This window comes from Struthio camelus, chromosome 1 (assembly GCF_040807025.1).
Source record: "Struthio camelus isolate bStrCam1 chromosome 1, bStrCam1.hap1, whole genome shotgun sequence".
Lineage (NCBI taxonomy): Eukaryota > Metazoa > Chordata > Aves > Struthioniformes > Struthionidae > Struthio > Struthio camelus.
The window spans coordinates 147,350,741-147,372,747 of NC_090942.1; the positions used below are offsets into that span (position 1 = coordinate 147,350,741).

Consider the following 22,007-nt stretch of genomic DNA (forward strand, 5'->3'; position numbering starts at 1 on the left):
ATTCTATTAGTGTTTATGACAGTAAAATATTTTGGTTCCATGAGTGCTCCTTCGCAGGAGCTGGCCATTTTGCCTGCCTCTTTTGGCTGAGGTAGAGTAATTGGCTACAGGAAGGTAGGAAGCTGGGCAAACTGAAGAAAGGCTTTCCCACTTGCTCACCCTTAACACACTCAAGGAGCTTGGTTAATCTGGGAACAGGCAGGCGGGAAGCCTTGGTTTCCTGCTAGTCTGCCCACCAGCCACTCTGCTGTTTGGGTTGGTGGAGGTCTGGCAGGAAACAAGTCTTGCTTGTGGCTAGGATAACCAAACTCCTTTCATGACCACCATCAGAAGTTTTTCTGGAGCCAGTATGTCCCTAGTAATACAGCCTTTGACCAAAGGCTTGCTCCTATTGACTGCAGTCGGTCAGCCTCTGGGTGTCTCCAGGCAGGTGCCCAGAAATTGAGACCCATAACTGCATCCTGGGAAACCTTTGGTTGAAGTGGCCTTACTGTCATTTCCTGGGAACAGTGTGGCAGAAGACCAGTACAGAGTCCAGCTCTGAGAGAACACTGAGGTGTCTCCGCCATAAGATTGTAGAGGGGCCACCAGACCAGCCAACAGCCTTCTGCACCACAGAACTGTAGGTATTTGTGTCTTGGGCAGAGCCACGCTTTGGGAGGGTTTCAGAGAAATGAGTATGTGGTCAGGTTATTAAGGAGTATCACATCCATCTAATCTTGGGGGCCCAACTCAATGACGTGTCTAGAAAACTGCTGCAAGTGAAAGTATCTCCCCCCAGCCCAAGTCAGCTGAGTTCCCCGATGACACTGCTTGTCTCTCTGTGAGAGGGAATTCCCTCTGCAAAATGCAGTAACCCCTATAGACCGAGGTTTTTCAGGCCTGCCTTCTCCCAACTATCCTCTCACAGAAATTTCATTTGAGGTGCTTAGCTTCTCCTATGTCCAGTCCTTAGGCTGGAATTTAAATATACCTTTAACAGAGGCAAATGACAAACAGGATTGGACTTTATATGGTAGGAAGAAAATACCTCCAATAATTAACTACAAAGAAAGAAATTCTAATCCCTACTTTATTCCTTTTTGACTTATTCAATGGCCCCTTTACACTGCCAGGGAAAAGTAAAGGAGATCAGCTTACATGGGAATCATACCCTGAAACAGCAATGATAGCAAGGGAAGTCACTTCTAAAATGTGACTAGGTGTCAGGATTATCAAACTGAAATCTGCCCAGTAGGGGTTACTCAGGCCAGCAATCAGTCAGCAAACAGCTAGTTCTCTAAACGATTTCAAAAGCAGTTGTTAGTTTACTTGAAGCTGAGTCAATTCAAGCTAAGACTCTAGGCAGTTAGTGCTGTGCAGGTGGTTTTACTCACAGCTAGCTTGTGTGTTGCACAAGGGAGGCATTCCCTGAGCAACTGCGCTGGTCATGCTGGTGCTAGAAGAGCTGTTAACCAGAGTAAATTTCTCCAGAAGTTCATGTTACAGTCTCACAGTACAGACTGTTATCTCCAGCTCTGCCTCATGATTTGGTTTTACCAGACACCTTTGCAAGCAAGAAGCAGTCTCGTTTCCCTGCCCATCTCCCCATTGGTGGGGAAGGGGAAGAGGAAATACAGACCAAAACTGTGATCTCCTTGAAGTCAGAGGGGCTCTTGCACACGATTTCATCCACTATCTCTGACATAGCCAGTTGTGATATTGTGATAATTCTGCATTTCAAGGTGCGTTGAATGCATGCTCATAAGCAGAGCAGAGAGGCATGATCCTTAAAATTGCAAAAAATCGATTTGTTGTCTTGGCAGTCAAATTTTTTTTTTAATAAAAGGATATACTGAGGGTCAAATGTAGGCATTTCTAGAATTTTCAGTGAATTAAGAAATGTATATTTTATTTTGAGCTAATGCAAATGTAATTTTCAGCCCAAATACATATTTTCCTTTGGGGATTTTTTTGCCTAAGAAGTCAGTGCTAGATTGACAAGGGCACTGTGAAACAGCAGCCACACAACTGGAAGCCAAGCTCTGCTACTGCACAAGTTGGGCTTTAGTCTGAGCTGCAAGAAAATAAGGTACCTCTTGTTACTTAGTTCAAACATTACCTCCTTTCTAGGGGCAGTCATCGGTCACCAGACTGCAGATTCATTCTGCCTGGAGAATATTTTTATATTTTATACAACGTAGAACAGCCTCATGAGGACAGACAAATTCTTCATATGGACTTACTCTTTGATGCGTGCCACAGTGCACCCCATGGACTTAGGTGCTTAGCCTTGATTTTCTGTCACTCCTGATTTGTAACCTATCTCCCCCTGCCTACTCCTACATAGGGCTCTTTCTAGTTTTCCTTAATCTCCTGCTTCCCTCTCCTCCTTGCACTTCATATAGAACTCAGCTCTCTCTGCCATCTAGCACCACTGTCTTTCTTTTTTCAGCTTTTTCCCCACCTCTTGCTTGCAATAAGGTCTCACTTACCCACTCTCACTCTCCCTCTACATGGCTCAGAAACTCATGCTCAGACAGTAAGTTGCTCAGACGAGCACTTCTTCAGAACATACCTTGAATCTCATTTGGAGAATATCTCCAAATTACTTTTTCCATAGAAAATGAAGAGACATGTGTGAGTGTGCTTGGAGGGAGAGGAGAGCTTTTGGGCCTCATGGTCTTGAGTCAGTTTGGTTCTGGGATATAGCCAGAACATTCACATTGATGTAAAAAGTAGGAAGTTTTCCTGGATGTGGTGGAATAGATGTAATTTGAGAGATCCTGACCTTAACCACTTTGCAGTCCAGTGCCTGAAACACTCCTTCAAGAAATGGAAAGCTTGTTTCAAGCAAAGCAAAGCAAAGAGGGCGGTCATATCATATACTATTACACTTGCCACTGAAACAGGCAGCATTCATTCCCTTTATTCTCTTTTAGGCACAATTACATGAACTTGCAGTTTTGAAGATGAATAGCTATCAGTTGGAACATTTTGACCCTATGAAGTTCTTGCAGTTGGACCTGCTCATGAAAGCATGCCACAGCTCCCTGCGTAAGGTGGAAGTGTTAAGCAGGTTTTATCTCCCACTTTAAATTTACCGTACCACCCCTTCATGTGCCTGGGACATCAAGATGTTGAACACAGCTCTAGAAGTAAGTTGCCAAGATATTCTGCTCATTACTTGCGGAGTCAAGATGAGTGTCTTCTTTCTGGAGATCTTCACAGGTCTTTAAACCATCTAAAGAACAAGGTAGCCTTGAAATTAACAATCCGTCCTAGCTGAGTTTTGGAGTTTTGTCAGATGTGTAATGGCATCAGAGCTCAGTCAGCTCAATGGCATGGGCAAAAATGTGTTTGTGAAGTGTCAAAGTAATATTTTTTGTCCTTATCACTGTTGGTATCGCAACTCAGTTTTGAGTTCTGGAGCAAGGAGGGTGTTAAGGAGCTTGGAGATGTTAGGATGACTTCTCCTAATTAGTTTCCTGCCTTCCGTCCATCCCTCTGAAAAGCTCATCTTGCTATGGGACCCTTCATGCTGTGGTGATCTTGCTTCCCTAGAATGGACCAAGTGCCGGAGTCCCTGAAGATCTGTCCAAGACCTCCAAGTGCTGGATGGCAGAGAAGCAGAATTCTCCCGGAATACTCATTTCCTTTCTTTCCCCTCTGCTATGATTTGGGACAGATGTCACTAGACTCTGTTTCCTCCCCTCCTTTCTGCTTGCCCTGTTTCCACAGTTTGAGGACTCGTTTTTTCAGCTTCCCTTCCTCCTACCACCTTTTACCACTTCTCCATCCGTTTCTGCTATCCCTTCTTTCAGAACAGATTTATCCTCTCATGTCCTCCCTCCCAAAGCACAGGACTTCTTCCTCCAGGTTGCCTGTATCCCTGCAATCCCATATCCCTGTGCTTACAGACACCCCTTCCCCCCCATCTCCTGTGCACCCTCTCTTTGTGTCCTAATCCCCCTGCTACTAGGGCTGAGATCACAAACCCTTTAGGAAGAGTGCGGTGACAGGTTGCCTCTCTCACCTTGTTTTCATATCAAAGCTAATATTGTGCCATACCCTCCAGCGGTCAGGCTGTCACTGCCAAGTCGCACCTACTGCCCGGTTGGGTCCCTCAGAGGGACCCAAAGTGGGCAGGGAATTAGTGTGTAGTTGCTCATTACCCCAGGACCCTCCTCAGCTGAAGAAGAGAAGATTGTATTTTCTCCTCTGGGAACAATATTGCTGTTAATAAATAAAAAAAAATTTGCTTTACTGCAGCTCCACAAGACCACTTCCTTTTTCTCTATTTTTGTCCAAGAGGTTTGTATGTCTTGATATGAAGCCAAGGGAACTCTCGGTGCTTTGTGTAAGTCAGATCCCCTTCCACAGTCTCCTTCCTTTGGGCACCAAGAGACAAGAGGCACATTCAGGTCATCCACAAGGTTGGTGCAGATTCAGACTAACAAAAGTCATGGCCATATCTCCCAAGAGAAGTTCAAAGTTCATATTCTTACTAACAGAAGAAGGAACTAATCAGCTGCTTCAGATTGCTCTAAGGGGGGACTTGAAGATGAACTCTTGACCCTACTGATGTCAGTAAGAAGCTGACTATGGACTTCCAGAGGGCCAGAGCTTTGCCCAAAGAACACATCCATACAAATTCACAGGATTCAAGGATTGTCAATAATTGTCAAAAATTCAAGGATTGTCAAGTTTTATATTTTTATCAAATGTAAATGCTGACTAGTCTTTTCTGAAAGTTCCTTTCTCCAGTTCTAGGGGAGGCTGGGAGATTTTTTTAAGAACAGCAGCAAATGAAAATTTTTAAACTTTAAATGTATGTAGCCTTAAAGATCAAAACCTGGAAGCAAATAACTCTATTTCTAACCTACTATGTTTGAAATGAAAAAAGATTATTATGAAAAAATAAAAAACTAGGAAGCAAACCAAAGCTCATTATTTTTTAGGAGGTCTGATTCAATATTTTTGCATGCTTTGAGGTTCTGAGACTGAAACTCCTTCCTGTTTACCTGTAGGCTCATGGTGAACAGCAAGTCTCGCAGCTGACAAAGACTGACAGTTGATTCAGTTTTTATATGTGAAAGTGAGAGGAGTCGAGGCAAGAAGAACTTGAGTCTCTATCCTGCAACCATATTTTCGATAAAGCTCCCCAATAATTCTGCATACTTCTGCACAAAATAAATAAACCTACCCTGAATGATTTAGTCTCCATCCAAAAAAAGTGACTAAGCACCATGAGTATCCACTCATTATTTTTGTGGTAAACGGTGAAAGGATTAACATCACGTAAAACACAGAGCTGCAGATCGGGCTCCTCAGTGCCTCACAGGAGCATGCATTGAGATTTATTATTACTGAAGATACATCCCTGGGATGAAATTCCAGTGTCTACATAAGTCAATGGAAAAGCTCCTAACTTCAAGAGGATAAGGATTTTATTAATTGTTTTTGCTGTCTTGATTACATTAAAAATTGATCAAATTATACATAGCAAAAGGAACTTTTACGATCTGTGAAAATTCTCAGGTAAAGGATCTTATAAGTGCTTATTTCTCTGCATTACCTATATTCAAGGGACCCTTGAATGATTAGCTCAGCTGTATACATCCACAATGTAAATGCCTAGAGATTACACCAGTCCTCTCATATGACTTAAACACACACTCAGAAAGTTTTCAGGCTGTGGCCTGAGGTATCAACCTCTGCTGTCATCCAGAGGGGAGGCAGGAAGCACCCTCTGTCTTTCTGGAGGAATCTAAACTGCTGGGCAAATATCCTTCAGAGGGCCCTGGACAGGCTGGAGACATGGGGCAGAGAGGAACCTCAGGAAGTTCCACAAAGGCCAGTGCAGGGTCCTGCACGTGGGGAGGAATAACCGCCTGCACCAGCACAGGCTGGGGACTGACCTGCTGGAAAGCAGCACTGCGGAGAAGGACCTGGGAGTCCTTACGGGTAGCAAGAAGTTGAGCATGAGCCAGCAAGGCGCCCTTGCAGCAAAGTGGCCAACAGTATCCTGGGGTGCATTAGGGAGAGTGTTGTGAGCAAGTTCAGAGAGGCAAGCCTTCCCCTCTCCTCAGCCCTGGGGAGGCCTCACCTGGAGTCCTCTGTCCAGTGCTGGGCTCCCCACTACAAGAGAGACGTGGCACTGGTGGAGAGAGTCCAGCGAAGGGCTACAAAGATGGTGAACGGACTGGAGCATCTCTCCTCTGAAGAAAGGCTGAGGTGGCTGGGCCTGTTCAGCCTGGAGAAGAGAAGACTGAGGGGGGGATCTTATCAGTGTGTACAAGTATCTGAAGGGCAGGTGTCAAGAGGATGGGTCCAGACTCTTCTCAGTGGTGCCCAGCGATAGGACGAGAGGCAGTGGGCACCAGCTGGACTATAGGAAGTTCCGTCTGAACATGAGGAAAAACTTGTTTCCTGTGAGGGTGACAGAGCACTGGACCGGGTTGCCCAGAGAGGTAGGGGAGTCTCCTTCGCTGGAGATATTCAAAAGCTGTCTGGACATGGCCCTGGGCAATGTTCTCTAGGTGACCCTGCTTGAGCAGGGCGGTTGGACTAGATGATCTCCAGAGGTCCCTTCCAACCTCAACCAGTCTGTGATTCTGTGATTCTGTGAAATATCACCTACCCAACAGGGACACAGCATTGATCTTAGCACTAGGAATGGTGGCTGTGAGCAATGCTGGGAGAAGTGGTAGTAGCCACCTTCTGCACAATAATCTAGAATACAGGCCTAGACAGTGAAAAACACTTCAATCTAAACAGGTTCATGCTCACTGCTCCCACTCGCCAGGAAAACTCACTAAGAACACAGTTTTCACAGAATCACAGAATCACAGAATCGTTTAGGTTGGAAGGGACCTCTGGAGATCATCTAGTCCAACCTCCCTGCTCAAGCAGGGTCACCTAGAGCATATTGCCCAGGATCACATCCAGGCGGCTTTTGAATATCTCCAGCGAAGGAGACTCCACGACCTCTCTGGGCAACCTGTTCCAATGCTCTGTCACCCTCACAGTGAAGAAGTTTTTTCTCAGGTTCAGATGGAACTTCCTGTGGTTCAGTTTCTGCCCATTGCCTCTTGTCCTGTTGCTGGGCACCACGGAGAAGAGGCTGGCCTCATCCTCTTGACACTCCCCCTTCAGATACTTGTACACGTTGATGAGATCCCCTCTCAATCTTCTCTTCTCCAGGCTGAACAGGCCCAGCTCTTGCAGTCTTTCTTCATAGGAGAGATGCTCCAGCCCTCTAATCATCTTGGTAGCCCTCCGCTGGACTCTCTCCAGGAGTGCCATGTCTCTCTTGGACTGGGGAGCCCAGAACTGGACACAGTACTCCAGGTGAGGCCTCACCAGGGCTGAATAGAGGGGCAGGATCACCTCCCTCGACCTGCTGGCAACACTCTGCCTAATGCACCCTAGGATCCCATTGGCCTTCTTGGCCACAAGAGCACACTGCTGGCTCATGTTTAACTTGTTGTCCACCAGCACTCCCAGGTCCTTCTCGGCAGAGCTACTTTCCAACAGGTCAGTCCCCAGCCTGTCCTGGTGCATGGGATTATTCCTGCCTAGGTGCAGGACCTTGCACTTGCCTTTGTTGAACTTCATGAGGTTCCTCTCCGCCCACCTCTCCAGCCTGTCCAGGTCCCTCTGAATGGCAGCACAGTCTTCTGGTGTGTCAGCCACTCCCCCCAGTTTAGTATCATCAGCAAACTTGCTGAGGGTGCACTCTGTCCCTTCCTCCAGGTCATTGATGAATATATTGAACAAGACTGGACCCAGGACTGACCCCTGGGGGACACCACTAGCCACAGGCCTCCAACTTGACTCTGCGCCATTCACCACAACCCTCTGAGCTCGGCCATCCAGCCAGTTCTCAATCCACCTCACTGTCCACTCGTCTAGCCCACACTTCCTGAGCTTACCTAGGAGGATGTGATGGGAGACAGTGTCAAAAGCCTTGCTGAAGTCCAGAAAGACAACATCCACTGCTCTGCCCTCATCTACCCAGCCAGTCATTCCGTCATAGAAGGCTATCAGATTGGTCAAGCATGATTTCCCTTTGGTGAAGCCATGCTGACTACTCCTGATCACCTTCTTGTCCTCCACATGCTTAGTGATGACCTTCAAGAGGAGCTGTTCCATCACCTTTCCAGGGATGGAGGTGAGGCTGACAGGCCTGTAGTTTCCTGGCTCCTCCTTCTTGCCCTTTTTGAAGACTGGTGTGACATTGGCTTTCTTCCAGTCCTCAGGCACCTCTCCTGATCTCCAGGACCTTTCCAAGATGATGGAGAGTGGCCTAGCGATAACATCCGCCAGCTCCCTCAGCACTCGTGGATGCATCCCATTGGGGCCCATGGATTTGTGGATGTCAAGTTTGGACAAATGATCTCTAACCTGATCCTCCTTGACCAAGGGAGAGTCTTCCTTTCTCCAGCCTTCCTCTCTTTTCTCCAAGGTCTGGAATTCCTCAGGACTGGCCTTAGCAGTGAAGACGGAAGCAAAGAAGGCATTCAATAACTCTGCCTTCTCTGTATCCTTTGTCACCAGGGCACCCGCCCCATTCAGCAGCGGGCCCACGTTTTCCCTAGTCTTCCTTTTGCTGTTGATGTATTTGAAGAAGGCCTTCTTGTTGTCCTTGACATCCCTTGCCAGATTTAATTCCAACTGGGCCTTAGCCTTCCTTGTCGCATCCCTGCACGCTCTGACAACGTCCCTGTATTCCTCCCAAGTGGCCTGTCCCCTTTTCCACGTTCTGTGTACTTCCTTCTTCTGTTGGAGTTTTGCCAGGAGTTCCTTGCTCATCCATGCAGGTCTCCTGCCCGCTTTGCTGGACTTCTTCCTCAGAGGGATGTGTTTTGATGTGTGCCTTTTCCTAAAGCTGGGCCACTCTGCAGAGAGGAATCCAAGATCTGAGTGACTAGATCCTATAAGTAAGAAGAATCTGCTAAAAATAAACTTTTTTCTAATACCCACCACTGAACTTTTTTCTAATACCATCCACCGAGGACTGAATAACACTAAGTTCTGGTCCTTGTTACTAGCGTCATTTATGTAGTTCCTACAATGACTCTTCCATGGAGAAAATGTCTGGAGCACAGGCTGTTTGACCCATCAAGTCTTGCTTTATTGGTTCAGCTTTGCTAAGAGGGATGGGCTAGATCCCTGTCTGGGTGATTTCTGTGGGTTTTTGGCATGTTTTAAGCAGGGCACTATCAGTTCTTGGAGCTGCACTCGGACCTGAACCTCATCCCCAGCAACCTGCCTTCCCTCCCTCTCTGTGCCCACAAGAAGCTGTGAGTGTCCCATGCAAGAGAGAGGAGAGATCCTGGTCCCTCCTCTTACCCTTCCCACTCCAAGAAATCCTGCAGCTCGGTGGTTAAGACATTGCTCTGTGGGCAGCACAAAATATGGATTTAGCTCTTCTGAAGGAGAAGACAAAACTGAAAACAACTGTCTTGCATCCTAGCTGGGTACTTGAGCTATGAAACTGTCTTATAGAAGTGCACGCTGGTGACATTTCTATTCTCTCTTCCTCTACCAACATACCAACTGGAGGGAGTGACACTTCCCACATTTTAAAATAAAACACACAGGTGCCTAGGTAAAAATATTTCAGAGCTATGGAAAGGGGCATATTGATGTTCAGGGCTCATTTTCTAAATCATAAAAAGAAGGATGCAAAACACATGTCTGTCTTCAGTGTTTCAGTCTAAATTGTTTACGTGTTTGCTTTCTCAGCCTGCTGTTTTGGTGAAGTGAGATCTGCTTTGAAGTTCTTATCCTCCCCTGCGCCTACACAGAGAGTCTGGGTGCCTGCTTTGGGTTCAGTATGGGAGGCAGCCTGTACTTGAAAGGCAGTCTGAATCTTTGTCTCACCTGTGCTCCTGCCTGGAACTAGGCTTTACTAGCTTTCATGCTAATGATTTCATACAATGTTTAGGCTCAGAAATGCCTTTCAGTTGATCCGTTATGTCCAACCAAGGGAAATATGCTCTTAGAGACAAGAAGGACTTTTTATGCACAGAGGACCCTGATGATAATCCAGCATGCCAGACTTTCACCTAAAGACCCACTATGCATTAAAGTATTTTCTACATTACGTACTACAGATGCCTACCCAGAGTGCAATGGATGCTGCTCCTTTAAATAACCGGCTTTTACCTTACTTTGTTGGGCACGACTGCACAGAAGTCATGTCACAAATATTGCTCTAAGCCTCTTCTAAAAATGAGAGTTAAGTACTCAAGCCATAACTTAGTCATTTCTACACCTCATCACATAAGTTTCACTCAACAGTAAAATATACTCCTGTCACGGTTATGCAGAAGACACTGCAAATTCTCTTCTCCATGGAGGTGATCGGAGTTATCTCCTCTGGCCACCTACATATTCTGTATGAAATACAAATCATGTGTAGGGCATGGCATTAGTTATGAAACTGCAGTGGAAGGGTAAGAAGGATTGTTTACTATACTTGAAAAAGTGAAGACAGAAGGGAGGAAGGAGTTAATCGTTGCAAAATACATGGTCATTTCCTGAGCCCTGTGGTTGGATGAGTGCAGTCTTTCAACCTTTTCTAATTCTTCTCTGTCATTTAAGAGGTTTTCAAGGTGCACTGTACATCCCAGATCAGGTAAGGAGTGCATTTTTGATTTCTTGATTGTTTTTTCAAAATTGTTTTTCAATGGACACAGGCTCAGTAAGGACTGATTCTTTCTCCCTCCTGTTAGTTACATCTGAAGGGAGAACAAAGTTCATTGCAATACAAGACGTACATGTGTGTCTTTGTCTCTGATGACTGTGCACTTTAGAAATAAAGTAAGAACTGCATGGGTTAATAACAGAGCAATAATAAAGAAGAATGTATGTTACTACTAGTCAGAAGTCAACATTATTACAGCAGATACTGCAGTAAAAAAGAATGGAAGAACTCTTACTGCTACGTTTAAGAAGTTCAGTCTGCACAAATCACTATCAAAATAAAGGGCTCTCACATGTACAGTTTGCTTTCAGTAAGGAGAACAGTAAAAATTGTAGTGTGACTTCAACTGGTGTTTTAAAAAGGAGGAAGAATGAGCATCCATACTTTGAGGGGAAAAAAACAAATAATTTTGTACTGGTTTTGTTTGTAAATCTGGATCTGATGGCTATCTTTAACTGTTGCAGAGTCATGTATTACAGTCATCCTGAGACTGCTCCTGAGGTTCACAGCAAACAAATATACATACAGAAGTGCCTGTGCAATCATCTCATTAAAGATATAATTTCATCAAGGGCTTTTGATGCATAAAAACTGAACTCAGACAGACTGGCACCAACAGGAAGTCTTGTAACACAGTGCACTCTTGCATGCTGCATTTGTTGTCTCTTAATGGACAGGGAGAGAGACTATTTCTGTGAAAGTTTTTTTTAATAGTTCAAAAACAAGCATAAAATAGCCATCTGTAGAGCAGTTATTGTAATAATGTGCTGTCACCAGGTTACTCAACAGAAAGTTAAATGTTATGACGATCCTCGGGTCAAATCGCTTGTTGGAGATTCAGTTTTTTGGCATTTGCTTTTTTTTATTTTAATTGTTTCTTTGCTTATAATCAATTTTAATGTTTGGACACAGGCTGCTTGACTGCGCTTAGTGTTTGGTGTAAACACTTTCTGGATTTTATGTATGGCATGTGAGGGAACTTAGCCGGGGTTTTCCATAGCATTTGTTTGATTCAGAAACATAAGTCCCACCGATTTTTGGGTATCATTCCTAAATCACCTTCACTCTACTTGTGAGATCCCTATTATGGTAGTACTTTGATATCCCTAACGAATTTCTCCTTTAAAACACCCTGTTAGCCAAAAAAGTTTCATCACTGTCATCTACAGATGGAAAACTCAGATATATGTATCATATTTAAATCGTAGGTGTGGGAAAACTTCTAGGCTCCTGAGTCTGGTGGTGTCCCATTTGTCTCCCGGTTTTATCAGAAGGTGAATCCCAGTGGACACCAGAGTTGTGTCCTGCTTTTCACAGCTCCCCAGTGCAGAGAATACAATCAAGAATCACAGGTCTACATAGCAGAGAGCTATAAATTAGCTCAGACAATGCCAAGAGCATGCCATCATATAGCTAGAGATGAGATTATGCTGTGGGTAAAAGCACTCAGCCTCAGTCTTATCAGTATCGATATTGTTATAAATCAGTTAGATGTTCCTTACAGCTCTGTAAGACCTTTAGCACCCCGTAGTTGCTAACTACTTGTAGTCTACGCTGAAACACATTGCTATCAATACTATGGTTTGCTAGATGAAACCTAACCGAGGTATGCCTACCCATGCTGCAGTCACATTTCCCAATTATTCCCGTAGGCATAGCTCAAATGAAAGTACACAACAGCTTTGTAGGGGCAAAGCGAACTGAGCCCAGGCCTTCCATATCACCGAACAGCAGCTTTTCCACTGCTCCTGACTTCATTTTATAACCTTCCTTCAGGTATGTTTACTGAAAATGTTTATTTTCCTTGTGTCTTGTGGGGTAGGTTTGGGTTCTGTTCGGATACATCTGCCTGTGCGGACAACTTTGCTCTCAGGCTTGACTGCAAGTGCAGCAAATAGGAGGCCAGCTTAAGTGATTTAAAACATTTACTCAGTATTGTCCTTTAGGATCAGTATCTTTCTTTGGCATGGGAAAAGGGTGTACTCCTCAGTTTTCTGTAGGGGAAAGGCGTATCTCATACATAGTGGATGGAAATATTATACATAGGGTGTATGCATACGACGGAAAATAAACAAAATCTAGAAAAGTCATTCCTTGTATGGTAATTATGTTCCCCCCGGAAACTGTTGTGCTCTGGTTGAGTGGCTAGAGGGGGAGAAACCTAGCTTCCTACAACCTAGCCTCAAGAAATTGTATTGTGGTGGCCTCCCTCTGTCCTCCTACTTGAATGTGAAGAGACACCAGGATTTTTTTCTCAGTATATTAACATACTGGTGTTTGCACATGTATTACCTCCTAATAATTTTCCTTAGTATTTGCATTGTTTCCAGATAAAAGGCTATTTTGAAGCAGAAGTCCAGGGGGCTTCACTGTCTACAACTAATGTCCGTAAAACCTCCCAATGGATAGAAGGACAATTTTCATATCGAGCATAATTCCTGACTCTATTCTTACGTTTTTTGCAGTGCGGAAAAAGAGCTCTAAAATGGAGCTCTCCTCTGAAAAATGACTTTGTAGAAAAGGGAGTATTTGGTCCTTGACTTGTGCCTCAACAATTTTTTGGATGAAGTAGTCTAATTTTATAAGTAAATTGGAATTGTTGTTTGGGATTATTTTCTCTTACTGCCAGCTCTTGATAGCTGGAACTGGAAGGTCAAGTTGGTGTTCCTTCTGGGCTTACTGTTTATAAACAGGAAACCTGAGAGTGACTCTTTAGTTAGGGTTATTATTTTTAAAATGGGGTTAAAATAGGTAATATAATCCATTTTTGTCTAAATATAAGTGTTAATAAGAAATATCCCAGAGGTTTAGTTTTCTTTGTTTGAATATTTTGAATCTAGCAATGTCAGTTTGATCTGGTCTTTTGTAGTTTTACTACTTCTCCGTGTTAAATTCAGGCAATGTGAGGATCAAAGTAAAATCCTTCTGGAATGCAGAAGCATGATGAGAGATAGGACAGGAACAGCGAAACTGTGGACAAACAGGAACAGAAATGCTGAGGGAAAAGACAAAAAAAGAAAGGAGAAAAACTGGTAGTGTGGACAAACAGGAACAGAAATGCTGAGGGAAAAGACAAAAAAAGAAAGGAGAAAAACTGGTAGTAGGAAACCGAAGTAGATGAGGACAGAGGGAGATGTCTGGACACTAGTCTGTTGGGGTGCAAAGATAGACTTTGTGTTATACACTGCAGCTGAAGTAGGTGGGTTGTAAGAGATAGCAAGATTTGATCCTTTCAGCTCATTTCCTCAAAGACCTTGGAGTGAAACCTGAAACATCCAAGTCTCAGTAATCTTCAAAATAACTAAATTTTTAAGGCAGAGTAGGCTTGTCTGCACCCTCTAGTGGTGTAGACAGAAAATATGTTGTTGCCTAACATCATCAGCGTCAGGCAACAACGTATTTTGCACTACGTCCGTTTACTGGGACTGTTAATTCCCTGTCCTTTTGAGCTATCTGACACATCTGTAATAATTACTGTTCTCAGCCTGCACAACAAGATAACTGCATCTAAGCTTCCTTTTGGGAATGGTCTTTGGTCTATGGTAACTCCTAACCTGCACAGAATTATTGTGTGGGGCCCAGAGTTATTTGAGACAGTACTAGCTGGTGTGAACCAGAACTGTGCCAGAACTGTAGCTGCACAAAAGAATGAATTTTGAGGCCTGAGCCCAGGTCCTTACAGTGTTTAATTTACTAATATTGACATAGAGTTAGTGTAGTAAAAGCTCCCTTGTGCATGTGAACTGTCGTATAGCCCTCAATCACATCAGTGTAGATATTACAGAGGGAAACTTTACATTTTATCCAGGGCACAGGAATACTTAAGTGCAGAAAAACAATCAATAGCCCATTCAAAAGGAAACTGTTGCCTGTAGATGCCCTGATCCACTTGCTGTTGGAGGACACACATTGACAGGACTACAGGAAAAGACAAAATGACCTTGTAGTTTTGATGACTGAGTAGTTTTGATGTCCCATGGAATTAGATTCAGTCTGTGATTCTGCCTGAAAGTCTTGGGTGATGCTGAGAAAAGAGCATCTCCAAAAGGGACTTTTTGGTGCCTGAAGTGGAGCTGGGGTGGAACTTCAGAGCTTCATCCCCAAGTGGGGACAATTCTCATACAGCCACTGACTGTAATCCCATAATAGTTGCTTCTTGTGACATAATGTAACAGTATTTAATGACAGCTATTTATGGAGCAATTAGATTTTGACAGAACTGAGTGAGCTGCCCTAATGCCAATGAGAAGCATACTTAAAACATATCATTAAGATTGGATTTCCTTAAAAAATACAAGTGCTTTCTTTTCAAGCACAGTCGAGGAGGAGGAAATAGTGTCACCCCTCTTCTAGAGCACTCTCCTAGAAGAAAGAGTATGCGTGTTTGGCACTCTCTTTGGAAGGTATTCAAAGCTTTATCTACTTCCTTTCCTGAAAGTATACTAGCTACTACACTCAGGGCTGATTTACACCCTATCATTTGCAGTTGCGCCTTTATGGAAGAGAAAGCAATAGTCATTGGACAAAAGGGGAGCAAACATCTGAAATATAGTGGCTAGGTCATTCAGCTAGGCACAGACATGATCTGTAGTTTCATCTTCAAAGGCACTGCTTCATATTAAGTAGTCACTGGATAACCACAGAGGCCCAATTTAAAGAGCAGAGTCCAGACCATGTCCTCCTTCTTACAGATGACTGCCGCTGTGTCTAGGCTAGAGAATCTCTTGCCCTCCTGCATGGTGTATTGTCTTCCCCGGAGTTGTCATATAGATATTTTTTATTGCTCGTTTTGATGTGAAATATGGGTGGTATGCAGCAGGTTTGTGGTTAAAACAATCTCCTGCTCAGATATAAACCCCATGGTCAGAGTAGGGAGGAAACCTGAGGCATCTATTTCCTGACCTTAACCACCAGGCTATCACTTAGAGAAGTGTTTCTCTTCTAATCATCATATTACCAGATTACAGCAAATCCTATTCGGTCCTCTGAAAGAAAAGACAACAGAGAATCTTCGTAAAAGGAGCCATCATAAACAGTGTCATGTCTCCTGTCCCCCAGCAGTTTTTCTGCAAGAGATAAGACACTCCGTGAGACTCATTAAGATTTTTTTTCCAAGTTTCCATGTTTCCAAGATTCATCCTCATTCTCATCTGGATGAGCTGCACCTGCTGCATGTCAAGAGTGCTGACTTCAAACTGTTTCTCATCGTTTTGCTGAGTATTTCAGATCCCATTGTGAAATACCGAAGGCTTCATTGATGCCTTACTCATTCCACCCATATGATGCTGATCTTGTAGGACCTGAAATTGGTTTCTCAGATCTGGTTTCAAGAGGTAAAGCTTTTAGAAAGCCACCAGTTCTGAGTTCCTCATTTTCAAGTACTCTTTTCAACACCTGGGCCTGACTTGCAGAATTATTGAGTACTCACAGATCCAGATGTAGTCTATACAAATATGGCTTTGGAATAAAAATATTTTATGTAATTCCAAATGCTCTGATAAATCAGGTCCTAGGCAGCTCAGGTTCTATGCACCTTACTTTTTTCTTTGTAATAGGAGTAAAATGATTTTCATATTAGAGGGAAGTAAGGAAGACAAATTTACTGGTCTCTCTGAAACATTTCAGTGCTATAGCATCGCATGCCACAAAAATGCCCATAAAGAAATTATTTATTTGGTATTCAGGACAAGGGTTTGAATAGTGCATTGTACATAAGGCGTAGTGTCACTGGTTGAATGATGAGGAGAAAAAAGTCAAAAGCTTTTTGATGCGGTATTTTCCCATTGGAAAATTGTTAGGAGGGCATTGATTCCAACACAGACTTAATAGAAATAGCTGAAATTTGTCTGTTTTCCAGCCAAATGACTTGTAAAGTTTCTTGGCAAGTGGCTATCCTCAGCTTGTTGACTTCCAGCTTTTCAGTAACAGCACCATTAAATTTGAATCGGTGGCACCTACTGGTTAAATTCTGGCTCCCAGGTTCTACAGCAGTGTTTTTGTCTGGGCGATAAAAGCACTAACCTCTCTGAGGTGTGAGCATCATGAGTATTTTGACAAGGAAGGAAAATAGAAGACATTTCCATAAAGGACACTTTCCCTTCCCCTTAATCCCAAATCACTGCAAAGCTGATGACCTCAGTTATGCAGTATTTAAATAATCAGGGCAATGATCAGTGCTGTTTTAGTCATTAGAAATACATAGTCCAAAAATTGCAGCTTTCCTATAATTGCAGCTGATACGAGTTGGGTTAACAACTTTGGTTAAGTAGTTGAGTGAAACAGGAGAAAGATCAAGCTCTTAAGCTGAACTAAACTGTGCTTTACACATTGTATACAAAACTGTTTTCTGACCCTAAATCATGACCTAAATTTGTGTGCACTTGCCAAACAAAATGTTTAGAACCTCTCTCTTTCACATTAAGAATTGGTTTCTCAGTCACCTCTAAGAGGGCAAAGAGTGAAGTTTCCTTCTAGGTCTCTGGCTTTAGTAATCTCAGCAATTTTCCACTGCGTAGATACATAACCTCAAAATCTGGTCTTGGTAGGTGAAATAGCCTCACAAACTCATCATTAAGATATTTCAGGTTCAGCATGCATTACATGTTTGAGATCTTAACGAATATGTACTTTTAAAAGCTTTTTTCAGCTCTTTAAATCAAACATTTTCCATCCACACTACTTCTCAAAGAAACTAACAGGACGTGATACCGTTCTGAATGTTATAGTAGGCTGGTTTATTTGCTCTGCTCACATATCTTTTCCTACTGATGTGTGTGGGTTCTCTTGTGTGATTACGTGTACCCCCATAGGAGAGAAGGCAGAGATCATAACGGATCTGGAGGTCAATAATGATGGTTGGTCTACTCTCAGCTTGAAAATAACTGAACTGAGTAATGAGTTGGTTGGATTCTCAGCACCTCTCAACTTTTGATGCTGCAGTACTACAAAACTTAAAACTCTCAGGAGGAGGACTTAAAACTCTCTTACAGAAGTGTGTGGGGATTTCTTTGTTACAGGAGGAACATCAGCATGTGGAAAGGTTATTCCAATGTTCGTTAGCAGGAAGAGAGCACAGAAACAAACTGTACTACAGGAATATTGGTTCCTTTAGTTGTGACTAGGATTCTAGCTGCTCTAACTTATCCCTGGAGCTTATACGTTCATAAGTGTAGGAGAAAAAAGAGAAACAGCTTTATCTTCTTTTCTTGAAGAGCATGGGTGCACCTGGGAAGCTTCCTCATGTTTGGAATTAAACAGGCAATGTCACACCTTCTTGCCATTGCCAACAATTTTACAGTTCAGAATAACACTTTAATATTACAGGAGCTGTAAACACTCTTCTAGCCACATCTGCCTCAGCACAGAAAAAAGTACTTACCTTCCATATATCATCAGCTTAAACTTTTCTAGTAAATCTGAAAGAAGAAATGAGTAAGTAGGATGTTTGCTCACAAAGAACTGGATGGAAATTCAAAGTGTGCCAAGCTCTAGTCACGGTTCTATATTAAAGATATTTCTATGTCCAGCTGTGGGCCTAAAAGAACTGAATACTAAATTCTGTCACCTCCAGTTTCCTTCAGTGGCAGCTAAATGTATTCACCAGATCTTGGCCCATTCATAAATTGGGTCTGTCATGTGTGGAGTCAAGAAGGATTTGGTGTAGGATTTACAGACTTTTTTTTTAACCACATGAAATACTCTCCTGTTTATTCTGAACTATGCTTTTATCATTTTGATACCAGGCTGCAAGAGGAATGGGTGAGAGGCATTTTGAGCAGTCAGCACGTGACCCACAGTGACACTCTCACAAAAGGGAGTGGAAGGCTATGGAAACCAAGCTCCCTTCTTACTATCAACCCCAACAAACTCTCCAGTGGTTCTGTGAGCAGTAGAAAACACTAGGCTATTTTATTCCTGCAATTCTTTGTCATATAGTGGATTACTATATAGTGAAGATTGTCATTATTGTCAATGCATATGTTTATAACCTTCTCCTCTGGAGTTATTATGGCCATGACACATGGGAAGCCACAAGCATTTCCAGAAATCAGCCAAAGGAACTAAAATATATTAGGTGAAACTGTAAATGTCTGAATCCCAGGCTTTTATCTAATTGGCCAGACATTTTTATGCAATACTCATAAACTCAGTACTATCTCAGAACCTACACCCTTTATAGAATTTGGCTAGAATTAACCAATAGGTTGACATTTATTGAGGGAGAGAGGGAAACAGACCTGTGAAGATCGACCAAAGATCCTTTGCAAACAAGGTTAAAATAGTAGCTATGCTCAGCAGTATTTTGTTTGCTACTTATTTTCTTGCTTCTAAATTAGTGATAAAGTGAATAAGTCAAGCTGTTTGATGTCTGCTTCAGCTAACAATCACCTAGGACACTCACCTGTCGCTCTGAAGAAGGGAATATCACCTTGTGGTTTCTCTTACATTGCATCCTTCCCCTACAGGTGAGACCACATGCCCACCCACAAACCTCACTCCTGAGGTAGGAAAGTGCAACAAACAACCAGAATCTTTCACTTTTAAGTCCCAAGGAGCCTACACTGTCACTGTGAACAGTATTGACTGGCTCATGAGAAGCGTTGCATAACCCAGCATCTCAGCGTGCATTACCCCCTACTGCCCCCTGGGGTCCACACAGAGTCCTGGTCCTCTCCTTTTATCTCTGCCATTATGCCTTTCACTTTCTCCTGGGAAGAAGACAATCATCAAAGCCTTCTCTGAAATACATTCAATCTATGCTTTCTGTGTCACCATTAATGCCTAAATGCTTTCCTTCTCTGGAGGAGAAATGCACTGTAGAGACTAGCTTGTGAGTGTTTATGTCCTTTTTGAGAGCTGAGTCTAAACTTAATTCTCTTGATGTGTATCCATCAAAGATAACGAAGATGGACAACTAGCAGTGATGCTGGTAAATGAAAATAAGTTCTGGTTGCCTACAATCTTTTAGGCACCGATTCATTGCTTCATACATGAGGGTTACAATGGGATTATACAGAAGCACAAAGTTAAGCCTGTGGCAGTTCAACTATTAAATACTACTGAAGATCACAGAATCACAGAATCACAGAATCACAGACTGGTTGAGGTTGGAAGGGACCTCTGGAGATCATCTAGTCCAACCGCCCTGCTCAAGCAGGGTCACCTAGAGAACATTGCCCAGGGCCATGTCCAGACAGCTTTTGAATATCTCCAGCGAAGGAGACTCCCCTACCTCTCTGGGCAACCCGGTCCAGTGCTCTGTCACCCTCACAGGAAACAAGTTTTTCCTCATGTTCAGACGGAACTTCCTATAGTTCAGCTGGTGCCCACTGCCTCTCGTCCTATCGCTGGGCACCACTGAGAAGAGTCTGGACCCATCCTCTTGACACCTGCCCTTCAGATACTTGTACACACTGATAAGATCCCCCCCTCAGTCTTCTCTTCTCCAGGCTGAACAGGCCCAGCCACCTCAGCCTTTCTTCAGAGGAGAGATGCTCCAGTCCGTTCACCATCTTTGTAGCCCTTCGCTGGACTCTCTCCACCAGTGCCACGTCTCTCTTGTAGTGGGGAGCCCAGCACTGGACAGAGGACTCCAGGTGAGGCCTCCCCAGGGCTGAGGAGAGGGGAAGGCTTGCCTCTCTGAACTTGCTCACAACACTCTCCCTAATGCACCCCAGGATACTGTTGGCCACTTTGCTGCAAGGGCGCCTTGCTGGCTCATGCTCAACTTCTTGCTACCCGTAAGGACTCCCAGGTCCTTCTCCGCAGTGCTGCTTTCCAGCAGGTCAGTCCCCAGCCTGTGCTGGTGCAGGCGGTTATTCCTCCCCACGTGCAGGACCCTGCACTGGCCTTTGTGGAACTTCCTGAGGTTCCTCTCTGCCCCATGTCTCCAGCCTGTCCAGGGCCCTCTGAAGGATATTTGCCCAGCAGTTTAGATTCCTCCAGAAAGACAGAGGGTGCTTCCTGCCTCCCCTCTGGATGACAGCAGAGGTTGATACCTCAGGCCACAGCCTGAAAACTTTCTGAGTGTGTGTTTAAGTCATATGAGAGGACTGGTGTAATCTCTAGGCATTTACATTGTGGATGTATACAGCTGAGCTAATCATTCAAGGGTCCCTTGAATATAGGTAATGCAGAGAAATAAGCACTTATAAGATCCTTTACCTGAGAATTTTCACAGATCGTAAAAGTTCCTTTTGCTATGTATAATTTGATCAATTTTTAATGTAATCAAGACAGCAAAAACAATTAATAAAATCCTTATCCTCTTGAAGTTAGGAGCTTTTCCATTGACTTATGTAGACACTGGAATTTCATCCCAGGGATGTATCTTCAGTAATAATAAATCTCAATGCATGCTCCTGTGAGGCACTGAGGAGCCCGATCTGCAGCTCTGTGTTTTACGTGATGTTAATCCTGTACAGGCCTGTACTTTCCTGGCTCCTCCTTCTTGCCCTTTTGGAAGACTGCAGTGACACTGGCTTTCTTCCAGTCCTCAGGCACCTCTCCTGATCTCCAGGACCTTTCCAAGATGATGGAGAGTAACCTAGCAGAGACTAAGTATATGCAATATCAGATCCTTAATTTTATTCTCATGTATTTCACTTGTGAGATAAATTCCTCCTAAGCCCTCCCTAACCTCACTCTTTTTCCACCATTACTCACACGGGTGGAAAACATTGTGGTAGACTCTGGCAGTTACTTATGTACAGACATTTGCAAATGACTGCCCTTTTTTGAATACTCATCTGCAAAACACACATTCTTATGTAAAAACTGTTTTTTGTATGTTAAGGCTACAAAAATTGTGCTGTTGCTGAATCACTGCTGTCAGTGATGAGAAATTACAAGAACGTTTCTCCAGTGGAAACACAGCCATGAATGGCATCATTTTTAAAAAGGCGATATAACGTTGTTAGATCAAAATTATATAGTTTGCAAATATTCTTTGGAAAGCAGTTTGCATTTGTCTTTCTGACACTGACAGCCCAGCTGTCCTTAGTGGCTAATCCCAAGGTAAGGTAGCTTATAGTATTTGCTCTGTTTTATATGCTTCTAATCTAATCAATCTCAAATTAAATGACAGAGTAGAAAAAATGATGCTACCAGTATTGAAAGGCTATGGAAACCAAGCTCCCTTCTTACTATCATAATTGGTCCCTTCAGTTTATGTTCCAATCTGGCTTGCTGAGAAACTACCTGCAGAGTTTCCATTTCCAAAGTTCCCATTATGGTTTCTACTAGTTCTTAACACCCTACACCCCCCGGAAAAAAAAAAAAAATCCAGTTTTAGGTTCTTCTGTGTTGTTTA

General features: G+C 43.4%; 1 protein-coding gene across 5 annotated transcripts in view; it reads left to right on the plus strand.

Annotated features, from left to right (window-relative positions):
* Positions 1-10,475: 10,475 nt before the first annotated feature.
* P2RY8 (P2Y receptor family member 8) overlaps positions 10,476-22,007 on the plus strand; it is a 36,776-nt gene continuing 25,244 nt past the window's right edge. For 3 of the 5 annotated variants that reach the window (XM_068922241.1, XM_068922246.1, XM_009666432.2), the window contains exons 1-2: positions 10,481-10,627; positions 12,349-12,472. The gene's annotated coding sequence lies outside the window, so the exon portion shown is untranslated. Of the gene's footprint in view, positions 10,628-12,348; positions 12,473-21,120; positions 21,257-22,007 lie in introns of all 5 variants that reach the window. The other 2 variants (XM_068922254.1, XM_009666433.2) reach the window with 2 other exon arrangements.